The sequence below is a fragment of the Phoenix dactylifera genome, unplaced genomic scaffold, assembly GCF_009389715.1.
Source record: "Phoenix dactylifera cultivar Barhee BC4 unplaced genomic scaffold, palm_55x_up_171113_PBpolish2nd_filt_p 001841F, whole genome shotgun sequence".
NCBI classification, from domain to species: domain Eukaryota; kingdom Viridiplantae; phylum Streptophyta; class Magnoliopsida; order Arecales; family Arecaceae; genus Phoenix; species Phoenix dactylifera.
In genome coordinates this window covers 1-19,272 of record NW_024069132.1, presented here as the reverse complement: position 1 = coordinate 19,272, position 19,272 = coordinate 1, and the positions used below count along the sequence as shown (strand labels likewise).

Below are 19,272 nucleotides of genomic sequence, written 5' to 3'. Positions count from 1 at the left end.
TGTTGAGGATGATCATTTCTCCACCTAAAGTTTGGATGATTCTTCCAACCAGGGTTATAGGTATTCGAGTATGGATCGTTATAAGGCTTTTGGTAGGAGTTCATAGCATTTGCTTGATCGTGCAAGACTTCTTTGAATGCCGGTATGGTGGGACAATCTGTAGTAGTATGACCCGACATATCGCAGATACCACAACATTCGTTTCGAAGCTCTATAGTCTTGACAGGCTCAACCTTCCTAAGCTCAATTTCTTCTACCTTCCTAGTGAGGGCTGCCATTTTAGCGTGAAGATCATCCTCAGTTCTGAGGTTGTAAAGGCCTCCCTGTACAGAGCTAGTGGGCTTAGGTAAAGACTTGTTATTTCTATCCCCGTTATCCCAAAGTTGGGCAGTCTCCGCAAGGGAATCCAAATATTCCCATGCTTCATCAGGGTGTTTTTCTAAAAATCTACCATTGCACATGGTCTCTACAAACTGTTTCAACTGTGGAGATAAACCTTCATAAAAGAAGCTAATGGTTCTCCAAGTTTCGAACCCGTGATGAGGGCATGAGAGAAGAAGGTCTTTAAATCTTTCCCAACATTCATAAAATGTTTCATTATCTTTTTGTTGGAAATTGCTAATATGTCTTTTTAAAAAGTTGGTCCTTTGTGTGGGAAAGAACTTCTTTAAAAATTCTCTCTGCATATCTTGCCAAGTTCTTATTGATCTAGGTCGCAACGAGTTTAGCCATGTTTTGGCCTTATCTTTTAGAGAGAAAGGGAACAATGTCAACTTGAGGACATCCTCGGTGACGTTTGGCACTCTAAATGTAATGCTCAATTCTTCAAAATCTTTTAAATGAAGATACGGACTTTCGGACTCTAACCCATAAAACTTGGGCAGCAATTGGATTACCCCTGGTTTGATGTCAAAATGTCCTACATTATCAGGAAAAATTATGCATGAAGGCTGACTAGTCCTAGCCGGTTGTAGGTATTGTCTTAGAGTCATAACATGGGGTTCTCGTTCTCGATTGTGGTGACTCCCCGCATCTTCATTTAAATCAGCCATCTCACAAGGTGTGAGATATTGCGAAGGAATTTCAAAGGTATGTCCTAAGGGATGATCTAAAGTTGTACGACTTAATCGACCGGTGTCGTCCCTATTCCACTTTAACATGCAAAATAATTCCCTCTCTTTTTTTCTTTTTTTCTCTTCTTTTTTTTTTTAAATAATAAGTACCAACTAAAGATATCCTAAAACGACACCTTAATTCAAAAATTTATTCTCAATCAATCATGCAACAAAACATTACACCTCAATTTCTAATGTTTTTCTTAAATTTCTAGACAGCTCCTAACTGGTTTGAAGAGGACACCTAAGCCTCCAATCCGGTCTAATGAACCTAGTTGACCAGGTAAGCTCCCAGGTAAGTGGAGGGGTCACGATGCGTTCGCAAAGGTCCCACTTAAAACCCACTTGCCTCGAACAGATGAACTGTCTCCCTTATAGGGACAAAGCTTGCCTAGACATCAACTAAGCCACAGAGCGAAATTGGTGCAACTTTCGGTGGTCTTCATCCTATTGAGCTCGAATGTCCTTAGGGGCCAACGTCTAGTTGATTTTAGTTAAGCTTGGGACATTTATGCACTGGGGTGATTTTTGGGCTAAGGACGAGTGATGAAATCCCGACCTTATCTTTTTAAATAGGTTCAGCCCTTAGAATATTTTATGTTGATGCCTTACACTATATGCAACAATCAAGAGATTTTTTTTAAATATTTTATGGCATGACATTAAATTTCATTTAATAGGTGATCAAGCAAATTATTTATTTTTTTTTTAAAATTTTATGAGTTGAAGTCTGAAATTTGAAATTTGAATTCTAAAATTTGAAATTTAAAATTTGAAATTTTAGGTTTTCCCTCTTTTTTTTTTTTTTGAATAATCACCCTTGATCTTTTCTTAAAGTTTTTTTTTCTAAATTTTCAATTAGCAACAAGGGTTAATAAGATATGATAACAATAAATTTCTTATTCTAAAAAAAAAATAAATGCAGAAAATTCAAAGCAGAAAGCAGCAAGGCTTCGTATTAATCTGATGGTCTTAAAAATGTCAGAATGTCAATCAGACCGTTCAGATTATCTAACAATGCGTCTTGCACTAGCTGACCAAATTTGAGTCAAATCAGACGGCTAATTTCTATGATATCAGAGTTTGATGCAAACTGTGCGGGGAATTAAAAATAGTAGTAAAGATGCAATTTTTTTTTTTTCAAAAGAAAAATACTAACTACTAAGGTAAAAATTAAATCTAAAATTATACTAATAACTCAGCCGTTCCCCGGCAACGGCGCCAAAAACTTGGTGCTAAAATAAAACTGTTCTCCCAAGTGCAGGAGATTCGCACAAGTAGTATAACTCGGAAGTCCGAGGTCGATTCCTCAGGGAACGATCTATGGATTATTAGCGTAATCTTAGATTAATTAATTCAGTTAATTTGTTGATTAAGATGATGTTTTGCAAATAGAAAACAAATCAATGCGCAGAGAATCAAAGTATGGATAGATTAAGATGGAGTAGGGATCTGGAATCCCCCTTGATAATTTTGCATTCAAGAAATAAATTCTTCGATTCTTGATTAAAGATATCAATGTAAGATAGATCAAAGCATGGGATATATTTTAGGGACATATGAACTCTATTTCTAAGCATTTATCGTGCCTATTACATCAACGACAAATCAAATACTAAAGCGGTCCACATGTCGATCAACATAAACCATTAAAGAACTATCTATAAAATAATTATGCAAGAATCCATAATATATTGGAAATATAAATCTATAAGAATTAAAGGTTTAGAATTTACTTCAATGATAGCAATACATCAAGGGTTCCTCCATCACCCTTCACCTAAAGGATTAGCCAGCCATCAAAAACATTATCCTACCTCTCATCACTTTTTTTTTTTCTTTTTCTTTTCGGAAACAGGGCATACCCTGTTTCCTTCTTCTCCTTTCCCGCAACAGCCGGCTCCCCTGTTTTCTTTCTTTCTTTTCGGAATCGGTCCCCCTTCCCAGCCGAGAAGGTCCTCTTTATATAGATCGCCCCCGGAGCCCATGGAATCGATGGTTCCACTGATCGCGCGTGGGGAGGAAACGTCACCGAGGATCGTGCGTTGCGGACGGCTGGAACGGAGGAAGAAAAAGGCTGCTGTGAGGCGCTGTGGGTGAGGCGAATGGCAGGGCGGTGATCTTGGCTGCTGCGGCGCTTCACGGGATCGGCGGGATGGCTGGCATGCTCGGGATTTGATACGGGAGCTGGGATCACGGGCTCGGGCGCTGGAGCTGATCGCGGCTGCTGGGAAGTCCGGGAGATGATCTTGGGCGCTGTGGAGGAGGCAGACGGCACGATCGGCTGGAACGGAGGAAGAAGCGGGCGCTGATCTCGGCTGGGAGGTGAAGCGGACAGACGCCATGGATTACGGCTGGGAAGAAGGCTGAGAAGGCTGGGAGGTGATCGCGGCCGGATCACGAGAGAAGATTGCTCACGGGGTGAAGACGGAGTTGTAGGGAGAGGAGGACTGGACGCCGTGGATGAGGCGGACGTTGGGACCATGAACACGGGAAAATCACGCTGAGAGCTGGACGCGTGAATGGAGGAGGCGGACGCTGGGAGACGCGAGGCGGATGAAATTTGGGTGAGCGGAAACAGGGGATGCACGCGTGAGAGGAGCTGGAGATTGGGTGCGGGATATCAGATCACATATCCTGATTTGGGGGAAAGATCACAGTTCTTTGGACTCGTGAATGGTTGAGGTGGGTGAAAACTGGTTGAGGGGATGCGGCTTGCACGTGGAGATGCTTGCGAGATGATGGGCTCGACTAGGCCATGGCGAGATCGGGTCGCACAGCTTGGGCTATGCATCTTCCTGAACCAAATTTGTATCAAATATGCATTTTATTTCTGATTTACGATAACCTATATGAAACATAAGTATAATATTAACTCGACGAAATTATCATCATCTGTTAACAATAAGACTAATTTAAGTGATATATAGATCGCACTTTTGTGCTCTCATCAATGTGACATCGATTTCATGTTTAATGATTTAATGATCAGATGCATCATGCTAGGTTAGACAGGTCATGCTTATCGTTAGAGTAGATGGTTTGTGCTAGACTTAGATGATTCATGCTAGGAATTAGTTATAATTTTCTTTTATGATTGCTTTGGCTTGTAGTCGGAAGCAATCAAGTCTTAAATACAACTCAATCATTGAAAGCGTCACGAATATAAATCTATCGGTGGATTCTAGCCCTAAACTCCTCCCTCCATAGATAATTCATACTATTACATCCATATTAATTCTTAGTTTTTATCATTTACTCTAGCTTATATCCTTTGAAGTAACTATTCAATTAGGAAAAAATAACTTGTCTCCAATCCCTGTGGACCGACACCCGTAATCACTATCCTACGGGATACGTGCTATTGCGTGGTTTATTTTTGAAATTGAAATAACCGATCATCAGGAGTCGACTCGACAAGCATCGGAATCGACTCGAAATCTTCGGAGTCGACTCGGTGACAGGGTCTGAAATTCATCTTTCTGTCCTTCTGTCTGTTCTCAGTCGGAGTCGACTCGTAGTGTACCGGAGTCGACTCGAGCTTGTGCCAGAATCTCTGAAATACTTAGAGTCGACTCGTAATCTTCCGGAGTCGACTCGAGCTTCGGACTTTGGCTTAATTGAATTCAACACTTAGCCAAATGACTTTGAACCAAGTCTCGATGCTCTTAAAGATAAATTCACATATATTCACCTGAAACACTAGATTGAATTCATTAGTACAACATGAAATATACTCAAATGCTTTGAGCTCATCAAAATCAAATAGGGGTATAATCAATCACTCCATAATCTTCCCCTTTTTGATGATGACAAAACATTGAGTATTTGTAAAGTAAATTGCTCAACCAAGAGGTGATTTATAGTAAAGTTTTGAAATGAATTCAAATGTCTAGTCATTTAATTTATCCAAAATTGAAAGGTATGAAACAGTAAATTCTGAAATTAAAGCTCCCCCTTTTATTTGGAATTATATAAGCCTTCTAATCATGCAATCAATTGTTTGGCTTATATGTGATTAATGAATTTGCTTTCTTAAGATTTCAGATTCTCCTCCTCAACATGTGCATTCAATTTTGTTTAAGTTTTCTGAATTTACTTTAAATGTTCTGAAACTTTTGAGCTTAATTCTTACTTTCAGAGAAAAAATCTGACAATTTGTTCTTGAGTATGATTCAACTATTCTCCGAATATCCCTTGAATAGATTTTGAAGATTACTCCTTGAGGAGCCCCAACAGAGAGATAATGAGCCTCGAGGTATAGAATCCACTAAGAACAAATTACATTTTGCTTTAAGAATTTCCTTTTTAGTGATTCTCTTTACATTTCAATCCATTTACATTTCAATTCATCATATTTTCTCCTCCTTTTTGTCATCATAGCAAAAAGGCACAAAACACAGAAAAAGATAAGAAGTCAAATTGCACAGTTTTGAAAGAAAATTTCTATTCATTGTATTAAAGTCAAATTGAGTACAAATGTGAATACATATCAGAAAAGTCCTCAAGGGACTATACATCATAAAATCAAAAATAAATACACTAGGGTCGTCTAGTAGTGGAGGATGTGGCTCCCGTACTCAGTCTAGCATGTTTCATGACCAAGCTTATCCCCTCAGATACATTCCCTAGTTGTGCGATGATCTCAGAGGTGGCCCTAGATTGTATCTCAGTTAGTTGGGTCACACTCTCCTGAATAGTGTCAAGCTTGAACATTAAGTCATTTGCAAGCCTTTCCGCTCCTTGACTCTGGCTACCCAACTCTTCTATGATGCTGTCTCGCATCTTCCTCGTGTCATCCTTTATGTCGCTAAGGCTCCAGTATTGACCTTGGACTAGGCTCCTTATATTGTACATTTCCTCCTTAAGGTCTGCTATCATCTTGGACACCGCTGCTGTGGAGGGAACGACGTCAGTGGAGGGAGCACTAAGTGGACCTCGCAGCTCTCTCAATATATCATCTCTCAGCTCCCTCACTATCTCCTGTCTCATCTCCCGGAGCTGCTCAGTGCTGATCCGGACTTCTAGAGGTTGCTGAGGTGGTGGAGTTGTAGATGGTCCAGCTGAAGTAGATGGGAATGAGGGACCAGAAGTGGATGGAAAAGTGGGAGGAGCTGTGTAGTGGTTCTGGTCATGGTCAGATCTAGGTGAATGGTGAGTAGTGGGGTCAGATGGTGTGGATGAAGATGTTTTCCTAACTCAGACATCCTCTACTTTATGGAAGCCCATTCTGTGGAGAGTCCCCTCATCCATATGATCAGTGAACCTAAGGAAGCGTGTGGGAGAGGAAGTCAAAGTTGACTTTCCTCCCGGTAGAGACTACCCTCCCGGCGCATGAACGCGAGGGAATCGGCCTCGGCGGAGAAGGAACCGGAGAGGATGCCCTCACGGGTTCATTCCGCGCCTTGGACCGTTGCTCGGCGTCGCTCGACGCAAGAGGTCTCTTCCGACGAGTGACAACGGATTTCCTAGGCATTTTGACCTGAAAACCGAAGGAAGGACAAGAAAAATGGAAGAAAACTCGAGGGAAAGGACCTAAAATGGGTCGGAGACGAGGTTGGAGACGACTCTAGGGTTTTGGAACAGTGGCGGCCGAAAATAGAAGTGAAGAATAAACGTTTCGATTAGGGTTAAAAATCGGATTTCCGACCTCGAGTCGACTCCAGTAAGGCGCGAGTCGACTCGACCGCGAGTCGACTCCTGAAATGCGCTAGTCGACTCGAACTCTGGCATATAACCAAAAACTCAGTTAATTCCGTGCCAATAGTGAGAGATATGGAAATATTTAAGACTTAAAGGACTGATTTGATGACCATAGACAAGAAATCCTATGTCCAACATAAGCTAATAATCAAAATCAATAAATTAGAGGGGAGTATCACAAGAATGGATCAATCACTTCTAGCCCTCTTCTAAGAATACAAAATCGATCTTCACTCAAGGATTTTGTGAAGATGTCAGCAAGTTGATCATCAGTGCAAACAAATTCAAGCATCACATCACCATTTAACACATGATCTCTTATGAAGTAATGTCTTATCTCAATATGTTTAGTCTTGAGTGTTGAATTGGATTTTTAGTTAGATTTATGGCACTTGTATTATAACAATTTATGGGAATCTTATTTTGTTTAATGCCATAATCTTCAAGTTGTTGCTTGATCCATAAAATTTGAGCACAACAACTCCCGGCAGCAACATATTCGACTTCAGCCGTAGACACTGCAACCGAGTTTTATTTCTTGCTAAACCATAAAATTAAGTTCTCTCCTAAAAATTGACAAGACCCGCTAGTGCTTTTTCTATCAAGTTTACAACCAGCGAAGTCTTAATCAGTGTACCCTATTAAGTTTATGCTTGAGTCTTTAGAGTACCATAGACCTATGTTTTTTGTTCCTATGAGATATTTAAAAATTCTCTTAACTGCAATTAGGTGTGATTCCTTAGGATTAGATTGATATCTAGCACACATGCATACACTAAACATGATATCAGGTCTACTTGCTGTAAGATATAATAAAGATCCTATCATACCTTATACAGCTTTTGATCTACTGATTTACCTGATTCATCTTTGTCTAGTTTGCATGATGAGCTCATGGGAGTGCCAATTGACTTGTTTCCATCCATATCAAACTTCTTTAGCATTTCCTTGATGTATTTACCTTGATTGATGAAAATCCCTTCCTTGGATTGTTTGATTTGAAGTTCGAGGAAATAGTTCAATTCTCCCATCATGCTCATCTCAAATTTACTCTGCATTAATTCAGCAAACTCTTCGCAAAGGCGATTGTTAGTAGCACCGAAAATAATATCATCTACATAAATCTGCACTACTAACATATTTTTGTTTTTCTTTTTTAAAAATAGAGTTGTATCAATATTTCCTCTAGAAAATTCATGGTCTAATAGAAACTTGCTAAGTCTTTCATACCATGCTCTAGGGGCTTGTTTTATGCCATAAAGTGCTTTATTTAGTTTATAAACATGATTGGGGTATTAATGATTCTCAAAATCAGGAGGTTGTTCTATATAAACCTCCTCATTAATATACCCATTCAAGAAGGCACTTTTTACATCCATTTGGAATAATTTGAAATCTTTATTACATGCAAATGCTAGTAACAATCTAATTGCCTCAAGTCTAGCTACAGGAGCAAAAGTCTCATCAAACTCTATACCTTCTTCTTGATTATAGCCCTTTGCTACAAGTCTAGCCTTGTTCCTAACCACAACTCCATTTTCATCAAGTTTATTTTTGTATATCCATTTAGTTCCTATTATTGAGTATTCAGTGGGTCTTTCAACTAAGTTTCATACTTTATTTCTTGTAAATTGGTTAACGCCTTTCTACTAGTCCTTTATTCCAGTTCTATACCCCATCTCCCTTTAACGCTGTGTCAAGGCCACAACGAGCGGAACGGAACTGTTCCTCTTGCATAGCATTTATCCAATTTACATCACTTTCAGCTTCTTCAATGTTTTTAGGTTCTAAATGTGAAACAAATGCAAGATGATTATTTAAGTTTCTAAGAGAGGCTCTAGTTCTAACAAGTTGAGATGGATCATCTAAGATTAATTCTTTAGGATGACCGTGAGCATACCTCCAAGCCTTTGTAAGCCCATGTTCGGTAATTACATCTTGGCTTGTTGTAGTTTCTTCAACTTGCTTGGGTTCATCCTCTTGTAGAGTCATGTGATCCATCTTTTCTTCAATTATTCCTGCATCATCATCAAATACTACTCTCTTGCTGGAGGAAGTATTATTAGAATCATCAAAGACAACATGGATGGATTCTTCAATTACAAGGATTCTTTTGTTGAAGACTCTATAAGCCTTACTTGATGTAGAATATCCCAAAAAGATACCTTCATCAGATTTGGAATCAAATTTACCTAAGTTATCTTTGCCATTATTATGAATGAAACACCTACATCCAAACACATGAAAGTAGTTTACTTGGGCTTTCTATCTCTCCAAAATTCGTAAGGTGTTTTCTTTATAATTGGTCTTAATAGAACTCTATTTAATATATGACATGATGTGTTAATGGCTTCTTCCCAAAAATACTTTGGAAGGTTACTTTCACACAACATGGTTCTAGCCATTTCTTCTAGGGTTCTATTCTTTCTTTCCACAACTTCATTTTGTTGTGGTGTCCTAGGTGCAGAGAAATTATGAGTTATTCCCTTTTTACTACAGAATTCATCAAATAGATGATTTTCAAATTCCATTCCATGATCACTCCTAATAGCTATAACTGAAGCATTTCTTGAGTTAGTTACTTCCTTATAAAATTTCTTAAATACTGAAAATGCTTCATCTTTATGAGCTAAAAATATGACCCATGTGTATCTAGAAAAATCATCTATAATGACAAGGTCATACTTGTTTCCACCAAGGCTTGTGGTTCTAGTTGGTCCAAAAAGATCCATGTGAAGTAGTTCAAGGGGTCTAGTAGTAGAGACACAATTTATGGATTTAAAGGAACTTCTAGATTGTTTGCCATATTGACATGCTTCACAAATTTTATTTTTCTCAAATTTTAGCTTTGGTAAACCAATCACAGAATCTCTTTTAACTAATTTTGATATTATATCCACACTTGCATGACCTAATTTACAGTGCCATAACCAACTTGCATCATTGACTTTAGAATCACTAGCTACTAAGCAACAAATATTTTTGGCGAGATCTTCAAGATCTACTATATAAACATTGCCACATCTTATTCATTTGAATACTAAGCTATTGTCAATTGAGTTGGTTATAATGCATAAAGATGGCTTAAACAGAACATCAAAACCTCTATCACATAATTGACTAACGCTAAGTAAGTTATGCTTAAGACCATCTACAAACCGTATATTATCAACGAAGATTGAAGGGGTGATTTGTATTTTACCTATACCAATGATGTGACCTTGGTTGTTGTCTCCAAAAGTCATTGCACCTCCCTCTTTAGGCTCTAGGGTGAAGAATTGCTCCTTGTCATCCGTCATGTGTCTTGAGCAGCCACTATCCAAGTACCAACAGTGTTTGTTGACCTTGGCTGCAAGATACTCCTACACAAGAAAATCATACAGTTTTAGATACCCAAGTTTTCTTGGATCCTTCAAAGTTAGTAATGTTGGTTTCTTTTGGAACCCAAATCTTTTTAATCATTCTTTTAACTTCAGTTTTTTTGTGGTTACATGCATTTGCTATATGTCCTACTTTACCACAACAAAAATAAGTTACATTTTTTGTTTTACTTTTTTCGGCTTTTACAAAAAAGTTTTTAAGAAATTTTTGCTTGTTGTTAGGCTTATACCCTAAACCGGCTTTATTAAATACAGCTCTTTGACTATTAAGAATCATTTCTAGTTTTTCAGAACTAAAGGTATGTTGGGGACCCGCCCATGCCGCTGATATTTCAAAAATTTTTCAGATGGCAGCGGAATCGGCATGCACGGGTTCGACGTTCATCGCATGAACGTTGTTTCGAGACCTTTCGTAATTAGGTAAGAATTAAAACTTTTAAAACTATTAGGAAGATCAAATCTTCACCTTGCGCGGGTAGATGATCACCGCGAATCTGAATTCGTGGTTTTAGGAAGAGGGTTCGCTTGAAGCCGTTCAAACGTCCGGCCTCTACGGGTATCCACACGAAGCAGAGGACCGATCAAAGCTTTCTCGTCTCCCCGGGGTGCTAGCTCCCTTGCAGAGACTTCCTTTGATGGCTGATCTCCTCTCTTTCTTTCAACTCTTGAAAGTGCTTGAGAGGAGGAAGAAGAAGAAGGAACTCAAGGAAGAAGAACACAGCTTCTGCAGCCTTCTTTCTTTTCCCTGCGTTGGAAGAAGGATTGGAGGAAGAGGATGACGCCAACGTTTGGACTTTGCTCTCCCTTTGCTTGCGGCTGAACCAAGAGAGGAGAGGGGCTGGTGGCGGCAGCAAGAGGAGGAAGAGAGCTCTCTGCTAGGGCGCCGGCCTCATGCCTCCTTATAAAGCCATCTAGGGCTCCTACAATCTAGGAGCCCTAGACATATTTCCTAAGAGGAAAGGGGGGGCGCCGGCCCCTCTCTTCATGCCGCACACAAGGAGAGGAGGAGGGGCGTGATCCCTCCTCCTTGTGATGCCCTAATCCTCTTCCAAAGAGGATTAGGTGCCTCTCTTATGGTTTAATCCCAATCCAATTAGGATTAGCCAAATTGGGTTCAATCTATGCTAGTCCTAATCTAATTAGGACTTGAATGAACCATGACTCAATTGAACTCTTCAATCCTAATCCAATTAGGAGTCATGTTGATTCATTAGATTAATAATTAATTTAGACTTAAGGAATCCTAATCTAATTAGGATGTATTTAATTTTAGTCCTAATCCAATTAGGACTCTATTTGAATCCGAAGTCCTAATCCAATTAGGATTTCTAGGAATCCTACTTCAAGTAGGAATCCAATTTTAATTCAAAATTCCTAATCTCATTAGGATTGTAGGAATCCTATTCCAAGTAGGAATTCCAGTCCTACTCCAACTAGGATTTCCAGCCCTAATCCAATTAGGACTCCAGGAATCCTACCCGAAGTAGGATTTGTGTTCAAGTCCAATTAATTAATTCCCTTTGTTCCTTCTTCAACTTCTTATCAATCAAATTGATTTCTTGTGATTCCTAATCACGATTTCAACCATCGGATCGGTCAATACTTCTAGTGTGTGTGACCCCATAGGTTCTACTCTGACTGGTAGTGAGATATATTATGATCTCTATCACAATATCATTGAAAACTCCTTTCAATGGGTCGGAACGATTCCAACTCAACTCATTAGGATTTATCGATCATCAAGATAATCCCTATGAGTCCCACCATCCACCAGTGACACCTAGCAGCATATAGTGGCTACCCAGTAGAATAGAAAGATGAACCTCTAGGTGCAGTTAACATGTGATACAGTCCTACTATCGTGGATCCCTACAGGACGGAGGTCATGGACAACTCGTCAAACCCCATCGTCTGTCATATGTCAAGATTTATTCGACTTGAGTTCGATAGCGGAAAACTCTTTTCCCACTTTATATTACTGCCCTGGCCAAGGTCTTAGAACTCAGTCTAACAAATCACATAGGATCACTCCTCTTCTATCAAGGTCGATAGATTCCTTATAGGTGCATACCCTACTCCTACAGTGAACTTACTGCAGCCAATCTACACTGCATGGACCCATATGGCTAGAGACCATGTATGTGTGCAGTCAAACTACAATAACCTCACTGTGAGTAGCCGAAGCACCGCAGGTCAAAGGACCAGTCACACTACTGCAACATCAAGCAAGTCACTGACAAGTGGATAGACATCCAAGTGACTTCTTGTCTTGGTCACGCTCAGTACCCTTGTTCTCTAACAAGCACCTGCACTATCACTTCAGTGTCCCTACACTGTGGACTCAAGTCTCGTCCATCCAGAAGGAAAGTGATCTGTGCACTGATCGGATCGATCACCGTCCTCGTGATGATCCATTGATCAGGAGCATTTAGAAATTAATCACCAATGATACATGGCTCAAATTCTCAACTCTTGAGAATATGTATCATCATCTTATTAATTTCTTGGACGATTCATAGACACATAAATAATATGAATGTAAAGATGCCTTTTATTCATTCAATAATAAATAGTCAAGTACAAAATTATGTCCCTAGAATCAACAATGTGTCAGCCAATTTGGCTTCTAGGGCATACATCTAACAATCTCCCACTTGCACTAAAGCCAATTGGTCATATATCTTAGGCCCATCTTCTCAAGGTGGGCTTCAGTCTTTTGCTGACTCAGCTGCTTAGTGAACGGGTCTGCCACGTTATCCGCGGAGTCTACTCTCTGCACCTCTACATATTTCTTCTCCACATAGTCGCGTATGAGGTGAAAGCGCCGCTCTATATGCTTAGACTTCTGATGAGACCTTGGCTCCTTAGCAAGGGCTATGGCGCCATTATTATCGCAGTAGAGTGTTATGGCATCTGATGTCATCACATCCAACTCTGCAATGAATTTCTTGAACCAGAAGCCTTCCTTAGCAGCTTCAGAGGCGGCGATGTATTCAGCTTCCATAGTAGAATCAGCAATGATCGGTTGTTTAGAACTTTTCCAATTCACCGTACCACCATTGCACAAGAACACGTATCCAGATGTTGACTTCCTGTCATCGACATCAGTCATGAAGTCTGAATCTGTGTACCCTTCTACCTTTAACTCTGATGATCCTCCAAAAACCAAGAATAAATCTTTAGTTCTTCTCAAGTACTTAAGAATATTCTTCACAGCTGTCCAGTGTTCTTCACCTGGATTCGACTGATATCTGCTTGTGACACTCACAGCAAGAGCTATATCAGGTCGTGTACATAGCATGGCATACATGAGGCTTCCTATTGCCGATGCATAAGGAATCTTGCTCATGCGTTGAATCTCTTCAGATGTGTTGGGGCACATCTTCTTGGAGAGATGAATTCCATGCCTTAGGGGTAAGAGACCCCTCTTGGAGTTTTCCATGCTGAACCTCTTCAGCACCTCCTCTATGTACATTTTCTGTGACAGGCCAAGCATCCTTTTAGATCTATCTCTATAGACCTTTATTCCCAAAATATAGGATGCTTCCCCAAGGTCTTTCATGGAGAATTCTTTTGACAACCAGACCTTGACCGAGGTTAGCATGGGAATATCATTCCCAATCAGGAGAATGTCATCTACGTACAGTACGAGAAAAACGACAGCACTCCCACTAACCTTTTTGTAAACACACGGTTCCTCTTCGTTTTTGATGAAATCAAACGTTTTGATTGCATCATCGAAACGAGTGTTCCAACTCCGAGATGCTTGCTTTAGTCCATAGATGGACCTTTGCAGCTTGCAGGCCTTGTGATCTCCATCACTGGAAGTGAAACCCAAAGGCTGTTCCATATAGATATCTTCATCAAGATATCCATTCAGGAAAGCAGTTTTCACATCCATCTGCCAGATTTCATAATCATGAAATGCTGCAATGGCAAGCAATGTTCGGATGGATTTTAGCATGGCTACAGGTGAAAAGGTCTCCTGATAGTCAATGCCTTCGCGCTGACTATACCCTTTCACCACAAGCCTTGCCTTATAGGTTTCTACCTCTCCATCCGAACCTATCTTCCTTTTGTAGATCCATTTGCATTCAATAGGTACAATACCTTCTGGTGGGTCTACTAAGGTCCAGACTTGGTTGGAACGCATGGAGTCTAACTCTGACTTCATTGCTTCCAGCCATTTCTCGGAATCGATATCAGATATCGCCTCGTTGTAGGTTTTGGGATCCTGTATGTGATCCCTATCTCCCACTAGGAATATTTCCTCGGTATCCTCTTCTAGTATACCTAAGTATCTATCGGGAGGATGGGAGACCCTACTAGATCTACGAGGTGGTCGAGGGACATCGTGTACTGGCTCTGTATGAATGGGTTCAATAGGATCCATGACTCGTTGCTTTTCAGAGACTTTCTCTTCAAGCTCAATTTTCCTCCCACTGCCTCTATCAAGGATAAACTGATTTTCCAAGAAGATGGCATGACGGCTCACAAACACATTGTGATCCTCTGAGACGTAAAAATTGTATCCTAATGACTCTTTAGGATATCCTATAAAACGAGCACTTATGGTCCTAGCCTCTAACTTGTCTGCCTGTAGTCGCTTGACGTGGGCCGGACATCCCCAAATCTTGAGATGACCAAGACTTGGTTTCTTACCATGCCATATCTCATACGGTGTGGTAGGAACGGATTTAGAGGGAACTCTATTCAATAAATAAATTGCTGTGAGTAAGGCATCTCCCCAAAGGAACATAGGTAAATCAGTGAAGCTCATCATGGACCTGACCATGTCCAACAGGGTCCGATTTCTCCTCTCTGACACCCCGTTGAGTTGAGGTGTACCCGGAGGTGTCCATTGCGAGACTATGCCGTTTTCTTTGAGATAGTCCCGGAATTCCCCACTAAGGTATTCTCCTCCTCGATCTGATCGAAGAGCCTTAAGAGGTTTTCCAGTTTGTTTTTCTACTTCATTCTTGAACTCTTTGAACTTTTCAAAAGACTCAGACTTGTGTCTCATAAGATACACATACCCATACCGTGAATAATCATCGGTAAAGGTAATGAAGTAAGAATAACGTCCCCTGGCTAGCACATCGAATGGGCCACATACATCTGTATGTATTAGGGTAAGTATTTTAGTGGTTCTCTCCCCATGTCCTACAAAGGGCAGTCTAGCCATTTTTCCTTGAAGACAGGACTCGCAAACTGGATATGACTCGGAAGTCAATGAGCCTAAAAGCCCATCTTTATCCATTTTGTTCATTCTGTCTTCTCCAATATGGCCAAGCCTGAGGTGCCACAAATATCTTTGGTTTATCTCATCTCTGGATCTTTTGGATCCTTTGGCACTCACATCTTGCTCGGTAACATTCACAGATACATCCATATGTAAATGATAGAGACTGTCAATTATAAAACCACGTGCGACTATTTTATTTCTTAAATAAATAGAACAGCAGTCTTTGTCAAATGTAAAAACATGACCTTCCTGTGCTAGACATGAAACAGAAATCAAATTTCTGCTAGCAACAGGTACATAATAGCAGTCTCTAAGTAATAAACTAAATCCAGACGGTAGTCGCAGATGGTAGGTGCCCACAGCCACAGCAGCAACTTTTGCCCCGTTGCCAACCCGAAGGGTTACCGCACCTTCCGCCAGCCTTCTACTTTCCTTTAGACCCTGCATGGTAGTGCACAAATGAGCACTAGAACCAGAATCTATAACCCAACTAGAAGTAGAAGAAACCGTTAGATTAGTTTCAATTATGAGCAAGTCTATACCTTCCGAAGGTGTGTCACCTTTCTTGTTCTTCAGGCTCTCGAGGTATGAAGGACAGTTCCTCTTCCAGTGGCCTTCGACATTGCAGTGGAAACATTTTCCTTTGTCGTTAGCCTTTTTCTTTTGAACTTCCTTCTTTGGCTTTTTGTCTTTCTTCTGCTTCTTTGCAGGCTTCTTTTTCTTCCAAGTAGACTTTCTCTTGGAACCAGAAGTCATCTCAGCAGCAAGGACATTGCCCCTTGAACCTTTCAAGGCTCCCTCAGCAGTTACCAACATGTTGATTAGTTCAGTCTTAGTGCATTCAATCTTATTCATGTGGTAGTTTACTATAAACTGACCAAATGAATCAGGAAGTGACTGTAGGATCAAATCCACTTGTAATTCCTTGTGCATGTCCATACCGAGCTTCTCAAGCTCCTCTAGGTCCTTGATCATGGTCAGACCGTGATCATGGACAGACTGCCCTTCGCGCATCTTCGCTTTGAAAAGCCTCTTGGACACTTCAAAACGAGCTGTGCGACTCTGCTCACCATACAACTCTTGCAGGTGTGCCAGTATGTCCCTAGCAGTCTTTATATTTTCATGCTGGCATTGGAGTTCATTAGACATGGATGCCATCATATAGCATTTTACTCTAATGTCATCATCCAACCACTTTTTATGCATCTCACGCTGAACATCAGTAGGACGTGCTGGTAGTGTGGGGATATCTGAATCGAGTATATAGCCTATTTTCTCACAGTCCAAAACAATTTTGAGATTTCTAAGCCAGTCTTTGTAATTGGTTCCGGTCAGTCGGTTGGTCTTAAGAATACGGGTCAGAGGGTTTGAAGCCGACATTGTATCTACAGAGAGTAAAGATTCTAGTTAGACTTTTGTACTTGATCCTAATCTGTTCTAAGGTCTTTTAGAACAAATGTGACTCCCACTATTTTCTCGAATTCCTTACACTCCCCTGGTAGGAAAACGGAAATCCTACGCGACTAGGGTTTCTAGTGGGTACTGCGGTCCCACCGATTTACATGCCACCTCACCTAACAGTTATTGGTGACACATAGATGGATGAGTGTACAACTCTTGTACAATGCTTCTCAAGCATGTTGCAGTGTAACTTGGTCTCTAAGCCATGAAGACCTCACCTAACAGTTATTGGCCCCATTTCTTAGTTAAGTCAGACCCACCGTATAACCGTAGGAATAAAGTCGTCATTGGTTCCTCACCTAACAGTTATTGGTGCCCAACCCCACCTTTACCCTACAACATCTCATGTCTATAGAGAGGTCCAGCCCCCCGATGCAACTTGACCACTGTGTCCAGCCGAGACAAATCAACATCAGAAAGGCCTTAGCAGCTCTACTACAGTGGAAGACCTATTGACTTAATATTGGTTAATCAGGTCTTAGTGTTTGCAACTTGTGTTAGATGTATGCCCTAGAAGCCAAATTGGCTGACACATTGTTGATTCTAGGGACATAATTTTGTACTTGACTATTTATTATTGAATGAATAAAAGGCATCTTTATATTCATATTATTTATGTGTCTATGAATCGTCCAAGAAATTAATAAGATGATGATACATATTCTCAAGAGTTGAGAATTTAAGCCATGTATCATTGGTGATTAATTTCTAAATGCTCCTGATCAATGGATCATCACGAGGACGGTGATCAATCCGATCAGTGCACAGATCACTTTTCTTCTGGATGGACGAGACTTGAGTCCACAGTGTAGGGACACTGAAGTGATAGTGCAGGTGCTTGTTAGAGAACAAGGGTACTGAGCGTGACCAAGACAAGAAGTCACTTGGATGTCTATCCACTCGTCAGTGACTTGCTTGATGTTGCAGTAGTGTGACTGGTCCTTTGACCTGCGGTGCTTCGGCTACTCACAGTGAGGTTATTGTAGTTTGACTGCATACATACATGGTCCTCTAGCCATATGGGTCCATGCAGTGTAGATTGGCTGCAGTAAGTTCACTGTAGGAGTAGGGTATGCACCTATAAGGAATCTATCGACCTTAATAGAAGAGGAGTGATCCTATGTGATTTGTTAGACTGAGTTCTAAGACCTTGGCCAGGGCAGTAATATAAAGTGGAAAAAGGGTTTTCCACTATCGAACTCGAGTCGAATAAATCTTGACATATGACAGACGATGGGGTTTGACGAGTTGTCCATGACCTCCGTCCTGTAGGGATCCACGATAGTAGGACTGTATCACATGTTAACTGCACCTAGAGGTTCATCATTCCATTCTGCTGGGTAGCCACTACATGCTGCTAGGTGTCACTGGTGGATGGTGGGACTCATAGGGATTATCTTGATGATCGATAAAACCTAACGAGTTGAGTTGGAATCGTTCCAACCCATTGAAAGGAGTTTTCAATGATATTGAGATAGAGATCACAATATATCTCACTACCAGTCAGAATAGAACCTATGGGGTCACACACACTAGAAGTATTGACCGATCCGATGGTTGAAATCGTGATTAGGAATCACAAGAAATCAATTTGATTGATAAGAAGTTGAAGAAGGAACAAAGGGAATTAATTAATTGGACTTAAACACAAATCCTACTTCGGGTAGGATTCCTAGAGTCCTAATTGGATTAGGACTGGGAATCCTAGTTGGAGTAGGACTGGGATTCCTACAATCCTAATGAGATTAAGAATTTTGAATTAAAATTGGATTCCTACTTGGAGTAGGATTCCTAGAAATCCTAATTGGATTAGGACTTCGGATTCAAATAGAGTCCTAATTGGATTATGACTAAAATTAAACAAATCCTAATTGGATTAGGATTCCTTAAGTCTAAATTAATTAATAATCTAATGAATCAACATGACTCCTAATTGGATTAGGATTGAAGAGTTCAATTGAGTCATGGTTCATTCAAGTCCTAATTGGATTAGGACTAGCATAGATTGAACCCAATTTGGCTAATCCTAATTGGATTGGGATTAAACCATAAGAGAGGCACCCAATCCTCTTTGGAAGAGGATTAGGGCATCACAAGAAGGAGGGATCACGCCCCTCCTCCTCTCCTTGTGTGCGGCATGAAGAGAGGGGCCGGCGCCCCCCTTCCCTCTTTGGAAGATTGTCTTGGAGCTCCTAATTGTTAGGAGCTCCACTCCTTATAAAAGGAGGACTAGGGCCGGCCCCAAAAAAAGAAGAAGAGCTCTCCCTCTCCAAGCCGTGGCCACCCTCTCCCTCTCCTCCCTTGGTTCAGCCGCCATCAGCAAAGGGAAAAGAAGAGGAGGCGTCTCCCTCCTCTTGGTCTTCTTCCT

At 40.6% G+C, this 19,272-nt stretch overlaps 1 non-coding gene across 1 annotated transcript; it reads left to right on the top strand.

The window, feature by feature from the left end:
• The first annotated feature begins 531 nt into the window (after positions 1–531).
• LOC120109129 lies at positions 532–641 on the top strand. The gene has a single exon (XR_005510157.1). It is a non-coding gene; the product is annotated as a small nucleolar RNA R71 (small nucleolar RNA).
• The last annotated feature ends 18,631 nt before the right edge of the window (positions 642–19,272 follow it).